This window comes from Hypomesus nipponensis, chromosome 14, assembly GCF_054491055.1.
Source record: "Hypomesus nipponensis isolate SF chromosome 14, ASM5449105v1, whole genome shotgun sequence".
Classification (NCBI taxonomy): domain Eukaryota; kingdom Metazoa; phylum Chordata; class Actinopteri; order Osmeriformes; family Osmeridae; genus Hypomesus; species Hypomesus nipponensis.
This window is the reverse complement of record NC_140374.1, coordinates 7749949-7765328: the sequence shown is the minus strand read 5'-3', so window position 1 is coordinate 7765328 and position 15380 is coordinate 7749949. Positions and strand designations below refer to the sequence as shown.

General features: G+C 42.3%; 1 pseudogene; it reads left to right on the top strand.

The window, feature by feature from the left end:
• Window positions 1–12044: 12044 nt before the first annotated feature.
• Window positions 12045–12977, top strand: LOC146258474 (uncharacterized; annotated as a pseudogene).
• Window positions 12978–15380: the final 2403 nt, after the last annotated feature.

The window sequence follows — 15380 nt, the reverse complement described above, 5'->3', positions numbered from 1 at the left end:
GCAAATGTCAGCTGAGCCACAACTTTTCTTTGTTTTCAAAGCTGCCAACTGGGGTGGCAGCTGGGGTGGCAAGGCTATTTTTAATAGCCACCCCGGTAGATCCGCCCCTGGTTCAAGTCTTTTATTTGTCAGATACACAGAACAACACAAGGTTAGACTGGGCACTGAAATTCTCAAGACAAGACAACGCAAGCACCTGGCAAAACTTAACATATAAGTACACGGAACATAATTTACATCTATGCTGAGCTTAAATAAGTGAAACTTCCTTAATATACAGAACAATAAATAATCGACTAAACTAACCCTAATACTAAAACTTCCAAAATTACAGATAACAATAAATAGTACACTATACAAACCTAAATGCACAAAAAAACCTGTTTCAACCCTATAACCTATTCTAACCTAAGTAGAGTACAGTGCAATAGTGCAAATTTGCAGATCAGTGACAATGTCAATGACCATACAGGAACCTGGTGGCGAGGTACAGTGAGGTACAGTAGTGCAATGTAACTGATAGAGCAACCAGTAGCTGAAAGTGACAGTGTATAAGTGACTAGTGTGCAGTAAATCAATGTCCATATCAGTGTCCATTCAGAAGCCTGATGGCCCTTGGGTAGAAACTGTTGTCCAGTCTGTGTGCGCGCGACCGGGTGCTGCGGTAACGCCTGCCAGAAGGCAACGGGGTAAAGAGACTGAAGGATGGGTGGGAACAGTCTCTTAGAATCCTGCCGGCTTTCCTTAGGCAACGTGCGTGGTAGGTGTCCTGTAGGGCTGGGAGCTTTCTGTCGTTGATGAACTCAGCAGAACGGACCACACTTAGTAGGGCCTTGCGGTCCCGGTCTGTGCAGCTCCCATACCACACTGTAATACAACCAGTCAGAATGCTCTATAGTGCATCTGTAAAAGTTAGTGAGGATGACTGAGTCCATACCAAACTTATTCAGTCTCCTCAGGAAGAATAGGCGCTTACGGGCCGCTTTGACCACCTTGTCCGTGTGAACTGACCAGGTGAGGTCATTGCTGATGTTCACCCCGAGGAACTTGCAGTTGACCTTCTCCACTTCCGATCCATTGATGAGTAGGGGTGCATGCTCCTCCTCCTGCCGCCTCCTATAGTCCACAATCATCTTCTTGTCTGTAGACCTGTTGGACTGGTATGCAAACTGCATAGGGTCCAGTGTGGGGGGCAGCGAGGAGCAGATGAATGATTTGACTAGCCGCTCGAAGCACTTCATGATGACAAAGGTCAGTGCTATTGGGCGATAGTCGTTCAGACATGTGACCTTGGTGTTCTTGGGCACAGGGATAATGGTGGTCCTCTTGAAGCAGGTGGGGAGTACAGACAGGTTAAGGGAGAGGTTGAAGATGTCACTGAAGACCCCTGCCAGCTGGTCAGCGCAGCCCCTGAGGGCCCTACCTGATATGCCGTCTGGGCCAGGTGCCTTGTAAGGGTTGATCTTCTTAAAGCACAGCCTCACCTCGGCTACAGTTAGTGTAGGCACACCGCTGGCTTGGCCTTCAGGTAGCGCTACTGCAGGGGGGTCACTGTCCTTCTCAAAGCGAGCAAAGAAGGAGTTCAGCTCGTCTGGCAGTAGGACAGAGGACTGGGTCTCAATGTAGCCTCTCCCTTTGTAGTCTGCAATGGCTTTAAGTCCACTCCACATGCGCCTGGGGTCAGAGCCATGGTAGCTGGACTCCACCTTGGTCCTGTAAGCCCTTTTCGCTGCTTTGATGGCCTTCAGAAGGTCGTATCTGGCCTTCCTGTACTCATCAGGGTCCCCAGAGTTAAAGGTGACAGTGCGGGTTCTCACCTTGGCCCAGACCGCGGCATCAACCCAGGGCTTCTGATTTGGGAAAGACCGGACAACCTTCTTTGGGACAACGTCATCAATGCAGTGCTGGATGTAGCTGGAGACAGTGTCTGAGTATTCGTTAATGTCCCCATCTGCTACCTCCCTGAACATCAGCCAGTCAGTGGTGTCAAAGCAGTCCTGGAGGGTCGCCACACACTCGTCACTCCATAGGTGAACTGACCTCTCAACCGGTCTCACCTGTTTAAAGGGGCAATTGACTGCAAAACCGATTTTACCTTGTCATAGTTGAATAACGACAGTTCGGTGGGTAAAATGAACATACCGTGAATATCAAAGTCCATTGACACCTCTTTCCTATTCAAATCTCAAAAAGAAAAAATTTGGCTGTAAAACGCTAACTTTTCAACAAAGCTACCGGTCCTACGTAGGACCGGTGATCGCCCTCTTATTGGCTCTGGTCTGTATCTTTGTCACGCCCCAGAATTTACATCCAGACCAGCCCGAAGTAGCGTCTATCTCCGATACTAGTTTAGCTGCGCGCTGCTCTGTGTAGGCTACTTATGAGGAATTACAAAGAAGAACGTTTTGAATTATAACAAGGATATTGAAAATGGACCACGGTCGTAAATGCTGTGTTCCAGGCTGTAGCCTACAGGGAAGGCTAACACTCACAGTCTTCCCAAGGAGCCAAACATTCAACAGGCATGGCTGCTGTTGTCTTATGAGAAGATCCCGGCGAAGTTCGACACTCAATCATTCATTTGCTCTGAACATTTCACCCAAGACAGTTTTGACAACCTTGGACAATTGCAAGCAGGATTTGCTAGGAAGTTGAACCTGGAAAGAGGTGCTGTTCCGACCGTATGCTCATTGCAACCGCCTATAAGGACAGTATGATGTTGTGCTAACAGTTATTAGCAATGCTAACGTTTCCTGTATAATATAGCATACCAGGTAGAATGCTAAATACGTTTCTACACACATCAAATGACTCTAGCGAGACTAGCTGTAGTCGGCATTAGAAGGGAAGCTTCCGAAAAATAGCCAGAAAACGAACAGCAGTCTGGCTTATTGCTAACGCCTGTCAAGATAATCTATTTGAAAGAACTGGAGAAAGGCAGGTGCTTGATACAGGATACGTTAGCATTGCTAGTAACTGTTACTAGTAACACCTAGACTGTAGGCATGTAAACAAGTTTAGCTTGCTAACGCAAGAGCATAGGTAGAATGTGTGATAATTTAGCCTAGTTTATTGGCAATGGGGCTAACGTTGATTCATGTTCCTGAATGTGTTTCATTCAAATAAATAACCTGTGTAATGTAAATCTACAATTCAAGATGCATGCTTGTCCAGATCTTGGTCATGTTATTTTTCAGCAAGTTATTTAGAGCTAGCTAGCTAACTGAAGCCGAGTAGAATCAGGATATGGTTTGGTTGCTAAGCTGTAGCCTAACGTTCTACCCACCCAAGTCAATCCAGTTTGCTTCAACAACAGAAGTGGAAACAAGTAATGTTATCATTTCAAATGATGTATAGTCAATCTGTTGAAAACAGTGCTGTGTAGACACAATAGATTTATTTGCAAGTTTTTATTTCAAGTCTCCAACTTCGGTGTTTCAGCGCGTGCTGCTGTTGGCCGTGTTGCGTTTTTGCTCCCCAGCTTCACTCGTTGCAAACCAACCAATCAGCGCGCAGCTCATCTAAATATTAATGAGCATACCATAAAAGGAAAAAAGCTAGTGTTTTTTCCCGGGAACATTTCAGAGGATCTGTCAGTGGGCATAGAACAGCAACCGGGCCATTTTCAACCCAACCAATGTTACATACCCTATTTGGAGACCTTAAGGAACAGTGTGAAATACCCCCAAAAAACAGTCAATTGCCCCTTTAAGCTTTTGTTCACATGCGGGAAGGAGAAGAATGGAGTTGTGATCAGCCTTACCAAAAGCAGGGCGGGGGTTTGTAACTGCCCTTGAATGTTGTATAACAATGGTCAAGGATCTGGTCTCCACGTGTGAAGAAGTCAATATGCTGATAGTACTTGGGCAGGATTTTCTTCATGTTAGCTCTGTTGAAATCACCAACAACAATGAAGGCTGCCTCTGGGTGCACATTTTCCAGACCATTGATAATCCCATACAGTTCATCCAAAGCAGCGGCCTTGTCTACCTGGGGGGGGATGTAGACTGCACTCATGACGACCGCAGTGAATTCCCGAGGTAGATAGAAGGGTCTGATTTTTATACAGTTAGCAGCTCAAAGGACCGGAGAGCAGTGAGATGCTAATACCGCTACATCCGTAGCCCAGAGAGAGTTAACCATAACACAGACCCCTCCGCCCCTGCACTTCCCTGAATCAGCTGTTCTGTCCTGGCGTTATATGGTGTATCCCAACGGTGTAACCACTGCGTCGGAGATATCCGGAGACAGACAGGTCTCGACGAATGCCAGTACACAGCAGTTCCTGATGTCCCGTTCAATTTGACACGAGCGTTAAGTTCATCTATTTTGTTGTCGATGGACTGAACGTTAGCTAGTAAGATGGTTGGAAAAGCAGGTTCGAAGCACCGTTTCCGAGTTTGAACAAGAACTCCAGCACGCCGTTTCTTCTTCCTCCGTCTTGCAGGTAAACAGAGCGGTGGAAAAACAAAGGGCCAGCTGCAGTCTGAGCTCGCACTCCAAAATGTGGAATTAAAGTTTGCAAAATATTCCTTGTGACAACTTAATGTCCAGAAGTGTCTGCCGGTCGTACTGAATAAACGACAATATAACGTTGACAAAACAAGTAACAAACACTAACATGACAAACAAAAAGCTAGGTTTTTGCGGGCCATCTCTTAGGCGCACCGGATGTCATTTTTGGCAAAGATAATGAGTAAATACTTGAAAATATGTGTTATATTGATTTATTGCTATGGCCATGGTTAATTAATAATCGTCTTTATCACAAAACCAAAGCTTGGACAACTTGTTCAGATATTAGTAGAAGAATGTGAAACAAGTTTGACGTTTCTGTGGTAATTTTTGACAAAGATATTGAGGAAATACTGGAAAATGTGGGATTTTATTGATTTATTGGCTATAGGTTAATTAATACTTAACATTATCACCAAACCAAAGCTTGGACAAATTGGTCAGTCAGTAGTAGAAGAATGTGCAACAAGTTTGAAGTTTGTATGGTTGATTTTGACAAAGATATTGAAGAAACATTTGGATTGTCAACTCTTTTACCCCGGTCCCTAAATATGACACGGAGGTACGAATATGAATGTCTGTTGAATCTCGAATTTGAAACTGATTTCACCTCGGTCCTCTACCGCATGACTGACCCAACTAAATGTCTAAACTCTCTCTCTCCCCTGTACGAGTCAGAGCTTTCTGACCTCATTCTCTCTCATCGCCCCACCTCCAGCCCCCTTGATCCTGTCCCCTCCCCTCTTTCAAACCATAATTTTTATGATGTGAAAAAATATGTGATTACTTAAGGCCAAATATATTTTATCAAGGTGGTTTCAGGCAGCCATTTTTTTTTAACAAAAACTTCTCCATCCACCATACCTCATCAGACACCTTAATTGTTAACCACTTAAATTACAAGATGGAGAAAAACTTTGAGGTGGAATATCCACAAATCTGTTGGCAATGTAGAACAGAAGACAGATTAGAAATATCATATTTTGATTAAAAGTTATAACCATTCTAGTGACTAGTGGAGACATAGGGGAAACCGGAATTATCCTCCCCCAAAAGTAGCTAGCGCTATACTCCTCGATAACTAAAAAAACGTTTGAGATTCTTCCACAATCGACCGAATTGGCCAAACAAGGCATGTACATTTAGCTTACAGTGTACATAATCTAGCTAGTTAATGTTGTTTTTCCAAGTTTTTTAGAAATCTGCTCAAATCGAAGCTAAACAGTGCTACTACCGTCATAGCTGCTCTGGATAAGAGCGTCTGCTAAATTACTAAAATGACCCTCCTTTCAGTCACCACTGCCCTCCAGTCTGCCAGAGCGGCTTCAAGGTCATCCGTCATCTTTCTGCTGGACCTCTCTGCAGCGTTTGATACGGTTAACCACCAGATCCTGCTCTAAAGACTTTCTGAGATGGGCATCACTGGCACTGCAGTGATCCACTCCAGTGGATCTCATCCTACCTATCGGGAAGATCCTACCAGATCTCCTGGGGAGGCAAACTGTCAGACCCTCGCCAGCTCTCCACGGGTGTCCCACAGGGCTCCGTCCTTGGACCCCTCCTCTTCTCTCTGTACACCACCTCACTTGGACCAATCTTCTTCTACCACTGCTACGCTGACGACACGCAGCTGTACCTGTCGTTCACCCCGACCGATCTGGGGATCTCAGCTAGGATTGAGGCCTGCCTCGACCACCCGGTCCCAACACAAGCTCTTCTCCTGCCTGGCCCCCCAGTGGTGGAATCAACTCCCCACCTCCATCAGAGACACAGACTGTCTCTCCACCTTCAAGAAAAAGCTCAAGACGCACTTGTTCCAGGAGTACAACGGTACTTAGGAATGGTTTGCTGAACCCAATGCTAGTTTCCTCAAGGATCACAATGACTCTTGCTGAAAGACTTGTTGCTCTTGTTGATTAGTGGCAACTGATTTAAACTGTTGTATTCGCTGCAAAATATTCTATTTTAGTTAATCTTATTTTTACTGTTTTTTTTGTCGTGTTAAAATGAGATTGCATTAACGAGTTTTTAACACGTTAACTTTGACAGCTCTAATAAATACCTATTTCTGTCACCTTATGCCACACACATGGTTCATAAAATTGGACTCTGTTTGAACCAGTTATACACTGTAGTGCAACATTTATTTATTTTTTACACTAACTATCCCTTTCTAATGATATAACCTGCTTGAGTTTGTCAGAGATATTGTTCCAGTAGAGTACGTACAAGTACATTAATATGTTTATATGTTGTCTGTGTAAAGGTTGCATTTTTCACAGAAAATCAGAACATATTTCTGAAAACTGTATAATACGCTACATACTGTAAACACAGCAAATACATTTGTGGAGACAAATGAAAGTATTCAGCAAATTACAGTAAATACAGTACATTGTTTCAATCATGGACTGCATGACAGAAATGTATTATATAGTATGTATATACTGTAGTGCTGTTGTTGGTTAGTGGTAGCTGATTTAAACTGTTGTATTCTATTTTAGTTAATCCTATTTTTTATTTTATTTTACTGTTGCTTGCTTTCTTACATGTACACTTGCACTTATGTATATATGTATGTATATACTGTAGTGCATATAGTAGGCTACATTTTACTGTACTGTGTAGACAGTAGACAATAGTAGTTTTCTTGTGCTCTTGTTAAAATGTCCAAATTACTGTTGCAACAGTATATCTGTTGAAGTTGGGCTAAACTCTGTCCAGCCTCTCTCAATGTTACCCTATGGTTCACAACAAGTTCAACCAATGCTCAATGTTGTTTGAATTTTACCGTTTTTTTTTTCAAATGCTTACACACAAATTCCATACTTTTCACACAATTTCTGGAACCTGTCACTCAAACACAAGAGCCATACCTCAAATCTGCGAAACTATATGCAAATTTTTGGCCTTTGATTCAGTTTTCAATTCAATAAACACACTGTAACATTACACAGTAGAGTGGATTCTGATTTTATGATTACTTTTTGCAAAACACAACACACAATTCTCCACGTAACACACAAAATTCTATCAGGGAGCATCTTCATTTTCTATTTCAAACACAACCAAAATCAAAATGCCACACTAATTCATCAATGCCTCACCTTAACTCCTCACATGTGCAAACACTTATTGCTTTACTCAACACCAACCAATGATGACTTTAGAATAGGCCTATAAATAACCTAATTTGAGACGATTTACAAAGGTGAGTATCATTTGAACCTTTACTGTAGAAATGATAACAGGTATGTAACAATCTACTGTAATGTACTGTAGCGTCACGAGAAGAGCTGACTAGGGCAGACAAGAGGCAGTGCAACAGGGTGGGATGGACCACTCAAAAACAGGTTTCACAAGAAGAGGGCACTCTATTTTCCAGGAGCAGACAAAAAAAATCTAACTCAGGCAGGCTCCTTCTTCAAACTTCCACAGTCCAACAAAAATCCACAAAAGTCAAACAAAAATGACTTTCCCCTTCAAAGTAGTCCTTCAGTCACCCAACGGGGCTTAGTATTCCACCTGCTTCTCTCTGGTCCAAACTAACCAGCCATGTGCCCTTCGTCTCTCTGGTTTATCTCCCTGCTCTTTCCCCTCCCCCTCCTTTTGTAGTCCTAACTTAGTTTTTTTTCAAATGCTTACACACTTTTTTACTTGTGCTCTTCTTTTCAAAACTTAACACTCAAATCCAACAATTGCACACACAAAATGCCTCGCTTCTCTTGCAAAAAAAGGCACTGCATTCAAAATATCACAAACGTGTCAAAAGCAAACTTTTGTCTCATGTTGCAAACTCTTTTGCCATTATATTACATGTTTGGCTATATCATATTCACACAGTTATTCAAAACCTAAAGCTCTTCTTTCATGAGCTCCCATGTACATCTCTGTACAAGATTGAAAGTAAATGGCAGAGATGATGACAAATCCATGGCACAGTATAAACACGAAAACAAGATTGAAACCAAACCATTTATTTTTGTACTGTAATCATTTGTGGGTGTAAATACAGTATTACACAGTACAAAAGAAAATACTAAATTTACGTACAATACATCAAACAATTGTAGTTGGATGGAAACCAAACATTTCTACGTAAAAAGGTGATTACAGTATTCCAAAATAATGGGGTGTGTGTGTTTCTTGGTGGGCGACATGGTTGGGAGTATCTAGACTCCATCTCTCCTCCGGGCTAGATCCGGCCTCAGTACTTCATCCACGTCACATGGTATGTTCTCTCTTGCCAGACACTGTGGAAAAAACCTCCTTGTATGGCATATCCAACCTTGGATGGAGGCAGCGTTGATGTCTCCACATGGCTCCTCCATTGCCTCGAGAAGTGTCATGTTGACATAGGGACGACGATCGTACACTTTCCAGCGCCACGAAGAGAAAAATTCCTCGATAGGGTTTAGAAATGGTGAATATGGAGACAGGTAGACAACAGAAAAATGTGGATAAGCAGCAAACCAGTTTTGGACCTGACGGGCGTGATAAAAGCTGACATTATCCCAGATGATGACAAATCTTGCCTGGTCTTCATTCTGCAGACATTGCACAAGCATATCATGAACTGCATCCAGAAACCGTATGATGTGATCAGTGTTATAGGGACAAGTTTAGCATGATGGTGCAGGACACCATTCTGTGTAATTGCAGCACACATTGTAATGTTTCCGCCACGTTGTCCAGGGACATTGACAATGGCCCTTTGTCCAATGACATTTCTCCCCCTTCTTCTGATTTTGCTGAGATTGAAGCCCACCTCATCCACATAAATGTATTCATGGATGATGGGATGGGCATCCAACTCCATAATTCTCTATAAAATACAAAACAATATGTCAGTAGATGCACAACCCAATAGCCTGACTTGGTTGGTGCAAGTCTGATATTTTGGAGAAAGTGTTATATACATACCTCCACAGTCATGTCGAATATTCTTGACTCTGTCACAGTTCCTTTCGAAAGGAACCCTGTACAGCCGTTTCATTCTGAGATGATTTTTCGAGAGGACACGGTGTATTGTTGAGAGGCTCACAGCATTTATGTTAGCAAACATTGTGGCATCATTAAGGATATGATTGCGTATTTGAGAAAGAGTTATTGCGGGAGTCAGATGGCTGAGCGGTGAAGGAGTCGGGCTAGTAATCAGAAGGTTGCTGGATCGATTCCCTGCCGTGCAAAATGACGATGTGTCTTTGGGCAAGGCACTTCACCCTATTCATGATAGCAGTCTCTTGCTCATCAGTGAACATGTGACCTCGCCCACCACAAAACCTTTGCCTTTCCACTCTGTAGAAGATTCAAGAACAGTGTGAGTGTGTGCCATGAACTGTAACCTACTGAAATATATTTATTATTTTCTACAATATTGTCAGAATGTCTTCTTACAGTCAGCTCTACTGTTGCACAGTATGACACAGTAATCCACCAGACTGTGACCAATCATGCAGTGCACTGCAGTCAATGGATGCTAAAATATATTTATACTATTATTATTATCATCATCATTATTATTATGTACATTACAGTAGATTGTTACATACCTGTTTCTGAATGTTCGAACTATACCGGCCACTGTAAAGCAACTCAAACCGTGGTTGATCACATGATCAATGACAGTAGCCCTAATGTCATCAGAAACCACTCTTCTTGTTCCTGGTCTTTGTCCTCCTCCTCTTCCCCTTCCAACTCGTCCTCTTCCTCCCGTTGCTCCCCTTCCAACTCTTCCTCTTTCTCCTCCTCCTCCTCTAATCCGAACTCTGCCTCCTCCTCTGACTCTCCCTCCACCTCCCCTTATGCTGGGGACACACTAAACGATTTTTTTGATCTTATAAGATCTTCAAACTGTGAGACCACACACATGAAGACAAAAAGTCGTAGATTTAGCCGTTTCACTCCTACAATGTGTGGTGTGCCATGATTGGACATAGACAGCACACCACACACAAACAGATTTCCAACAAGTGTCCCGACTTACACAAGAAATCTCGCAAAATCTCTCGAGACTTAAGAATAAGCATGGCGGACGATATGCAGGAAGAAATTGCGATGATAGTCTTTGCAATGATTTTCACAGAAAATTCACAGGAAAAAAAGATAAGGGTTTGCTGTTGCCACAAATCAATTCCATTTAACTTTGTGCTGCGCCGTGACTCAGTTTGTTATGCTCCCGTGTTCTCTCAACTTGCTTTCTGATTGGATATTGTTTCGTTTCACGTGATAAACTCTGCGTTTGTCCTCGGGATTCCCCCCACACATCAGGATTTCTGATCGCAAATATTCAACATGTTGAATATTTAGGATTCATGATCGCGGCGCCTCCGACGTCCTTCCGAGCAGATTCGGTCACTCTTGACACACCTCACACCAAGGGAACATCTGATAAAATAATCTGTAGAACCATCAAGATAATCGGGACGTTACCTAGGATTGTCGGAAGGGGCAAAATCGGTCCGATTATCCTGTAGTGTGTCCCCAGCATTACTCTGTCTGCATTGTTTGCTTCCATTGTTCGAGACCTTTACTTGACCTTTGGCCTATTTATAGGCCTATTCTAAAGCCATGATTGGTTGGTGTTGAATAAAGCAATGAGTGTTTGCACATGTGAGGAGTTAGTATGAGGCACTGATGAATTAGTGTGGCATTTTTACAGTTTTTGTCCGTTGCTTGAATAGACACATGCTTAAACCAAAGTAACATAACTTGAAGTTGTTGTTACTATACCTTAAACAAAGTGTAACCATACCTTAAACAAAAGCGCTGCTTTGCACTTTAGTTGCAATTCTGTAACACACTTGCTCCTTTCTGCAACACACTTGCTCCTAGACACTACACACTATTTCATACATAAGACACTTAGTTCAAAAACGAAATCTCAGGGTACCATTGGGAAAACACATCTATTCAAAATACAACACACATTGGTTAATTGAAAAGACATAGACGCACACCTGAAAACACTTACTTACAAAACTGAACACCAATTAGCCAGCTACAAAAAGGCCTCAGTTGCCATTTTGACAACTTTGCAAGCATGAAGGCAGGGAGAGCTAGAGGCGGAGGCGGAGGCGGAGGCAGAGGCGGACGTGGTCAAAGAGCCCACGCAAGGACCATTATTTCGGATGACACAAGAGCAACTTTGGTGGACCATGTCATAAACCATGGCCTGACTATGAGGGAAGCTGGGCAGAGTCCATCCTAATCTAAGCCGCTTCACAGTTTCATCCATAATAAGGACATTCCGACTGGAAAACAGGTATGTCTTCAACTCTCTACTCTACTCAGACTGTATCTAGAGTATTTACAGTACTGTGCCATATCACATTTCTGTATTACATGTATTGTATTCCAGGGTGGCTAATGCTCCTTTTTCAACAAAAGTGGTAGTTCTGTGAAACATACCGTGATAACGTGTTGAGATGTTTCAGTACTGTGTATGGTAAATACAGTAAAGTTCAGTATACATAGTACTGTAAAAATTAAGCAAATAAGAACAATTTGTGGTTGCATTTTTCTACAGAATGGCTAGAAGACCTACTGGGGGTGGACGCCAACACCTGTTCACCCAACAGCAGGAACTTGCCATAGTGAACCTAGTCAGAGCAAACAATGCAATCCGTCTCCACCAGCTACAGCAACAAATACTTGCAGATGGGCAAGTATTCAACAACATAAATCGAGTAAGCATTACAACTATTAGACGGATCTTGGTAAAGCACAACATGACCATGAAGCAACTGTACAGGGTCCCATTTGAGAGGAACGGTGTCAGGGTCAAAGAACATCAACATGAATATGGACAGGTAAGTGTTTCAGTCCTTTACATATACAACAAAGAATGGGTGCAGTCCAGTCACAGATGAATATGTACCACTGGATTAGTACCACATAGATACATTCAGGTACCTGTGTGGTTGGGGGGGTGGGTCGGTTCTGTATATGTAGTCAATGTATTAAGTGTGTGCTTTGAGTAAAGCCATCCAATATGTCTTTTTTGTTACAGAGAATCTTGGACATGGATGGAGCTGCCCAGCCGCATGAATGTATTTACATTGATGAGGCTGGATTCAACCTTAGCAAAAACAGACGACGCGGACGTTATATAATTGGCCAAAGGGCAATTTTGTGTCCCAGGGAAGCGCGGGGGAAACATCACATTGTGTGCTGCCATAAGTCTTCGAGGGCTACTGCACCATCATGCCAAACTGGGTCCCTATAATGCGCAACACATAATCTCATTTCTAATGCACTTCATGATGCAGTTGTACAGGATGGACCAGAGCAGCCCAGATTTGTTGTTGTTGTTTGGGATAATGTTAGTTTCCATCCGGCTGCTCTGGTCCAGAACTGGTTCACCAACCATGATCAATTTGAAGTTCTGTACTTGCTCCTTACTCGCCATTTCTAAATCCTATAGAGGAATTCTTTTCCGCAAGGAGATGGCGCGTATATGACCGCCAACCACATGCCCGTATGCCTCTTCTGCAGGCAATGGAACAGGCCTGCGGAGACAGAGGTGAGGCCAATCCAGGGATGGATTCGCCACACAAGGGGATATTTTTTTTTCCCCGATGCTTAGCGAGAGAAGACATTGGCCGCGTTTCCCAGATTCGAACGTTCTTAAGGATTTAAGAAGGCTCTTAAGAAGGGTTCGGCTAAGAAGGAGTGCTAAGATAGGGGTGTTTCCCAGACACGTTCTTAACTGCCTTCTTAAGATCCCGCCAAAGAAGCCTCTTAAGAAGCTCTTAGTGGGAGCTGTCCACCGCCGTGGTGTTGAAACTAAATCAATCGATGCCAGGAAAATCGATCACCCACCACTTTATCAGCGCACGAATCACACACAACACCGTGTAAGGCCGTAATCATAATACATATTGGGGGGACACATCCCCCCCCACTATTCAAATCTGGTCAAAATGTCCCCCCCAATATATTGATATAAAAATATAAATGTTCTACGCTACGACAGGAAACCACGCACGCAGTCAGAAATTATCATAAAAAATGTAATTCGTACCCCCCGATGTTGACTCCATGGCTACGGCCTTGAGCCCTATACATGATAGTTGATGTGTGGTGGTAGTGGGTTTATTGTTGGGAGTAGTCCACTTGCGTGGACTTCAGCAACGCCTTTATATATAGACTGAGGTGGAGCCTCGATCTCTTGATGAGGTTCCAGCCGAGTTCAATTACACCTGTCAGTTTCCCTGATTTCTGTGAAATACCACAGGGTTGTTGATGTTTTTATATCTAACGTCAACTCATGCAGATGCCGAATGTTTGTGAAAACGTAATGAGTGATAGTAATGATGATTCATTTTATTTATGTAGCTACAGGAACACATGAGCAATTTATTTTTATATCGTAATTTTTCTTATTATGCTATTATTTTTCTTGCGTCAGTGTTCTGCAGCTGTGGGCGCACATTTATCATCACGCATGGTTTTAGTATTCCTTTGAGTGTCAGATATAACTTTCCCTGACGCGGCTGCAGTGAGCGTTTGGTCGCTAAGAAGGCTGTTAAGAGTGGGTCAGGCTGATCTTACATTTCCTTCTTAGTGAAAGATCTTCTTAAGCTAAGAATGACTCTGGGAAACACGTACTTCTTTCACGGCGCTCTTAAGAGCGCTCCTAAGAAGGTTTCAGCGCTTAAGAGCTTCTTAAGGAATCTGGGAAACGCGGCCATTGCTTGTGATGTTGATGAGATCCTGTGGCCAGACCCCAACAGACGGCAGGATCCATAAGCCCACTTGCACACAATTGTGTTTACAGTAGTGTATTGTTTGTTTTATTTTTGATTTAACTGAATTTACTGTCAAATATACTAATGTAATGATTTTGAAGTCATTATTTCATTTTTTTGGTTGTTGTGAAAACATGCCCTCTATGGAAATGAATAAAAATATTGAAAACAAGACTGCAGTTTTTTATATAAAGTAGACTAGTGTGTTGCTGCTGATCTGAAAGTGTATTCATATGGTACAAGTGGGTATCATTTTGTCATCAGTGACATTTTGACAAAGGATTGTTAGGTTTTGATAGCAGAGTTTCAATTTGACATACATGCGAATAGTTTATTTCCCAGTGTTGTGTCTTATTTGCTTGTGTGTAGAGTGTTGACACAATGAGCCAAATTTTGCAAAATGTGTGTAAGCAATAGGCAAAAACTGTATTGGTTGTGTTTGAAAAATGAAATAAAGATGCTTCCTGTTTGAATTGTGGAACATGGAAAATTGTGTGTTGTGCAAAAAGTGTTTTATGAAATTGGATACTGAGTCAAAGGCCAAAAAATGTGTGTATGGTTTTTCAGATTTGAGGTGTGGTTCTGGTGTTTGTCAGGTTTCAGAAATTGTGTGAAAAGTAAGGAATTTGTGTGTAAGCATTTGAAAAAAACTGTATTCGGTGTTAAGGCAGTGTCCAAAAAAGGCAACGAAGTGACACAGAAATTACATTTCTGTTTCTAGTGTAGAAAAGTGTTTAATGATTTGCAAAACAATGTGTGTAGTATTTAGCAAATAGTGTGAGGATGAGAATGTGCTTATAGTTGTGTAGTTCTGGCCTTCTATTGTGCTCCTTGTCAGATTTCACTAACTGTGTGTTATTTGCCATTTCTGTGTCCAAGCAATCGGAAAAAACTAACTGTTCACAAAATTGGACTTTTTTCATTTGGTACACACAGCCATATTTTCAAATGACACACATACCATTCATATAAGTACACACAATAAGCATTTGCTGCACACTACCAAGCATTCACAGTACACAGAAGTGCAAAATTGAAAACACAATTCTAGAAATGGAACACACCATATGAATGACAATGACTGGAGAATGAGCCATTTCAACTTTTGTAAAA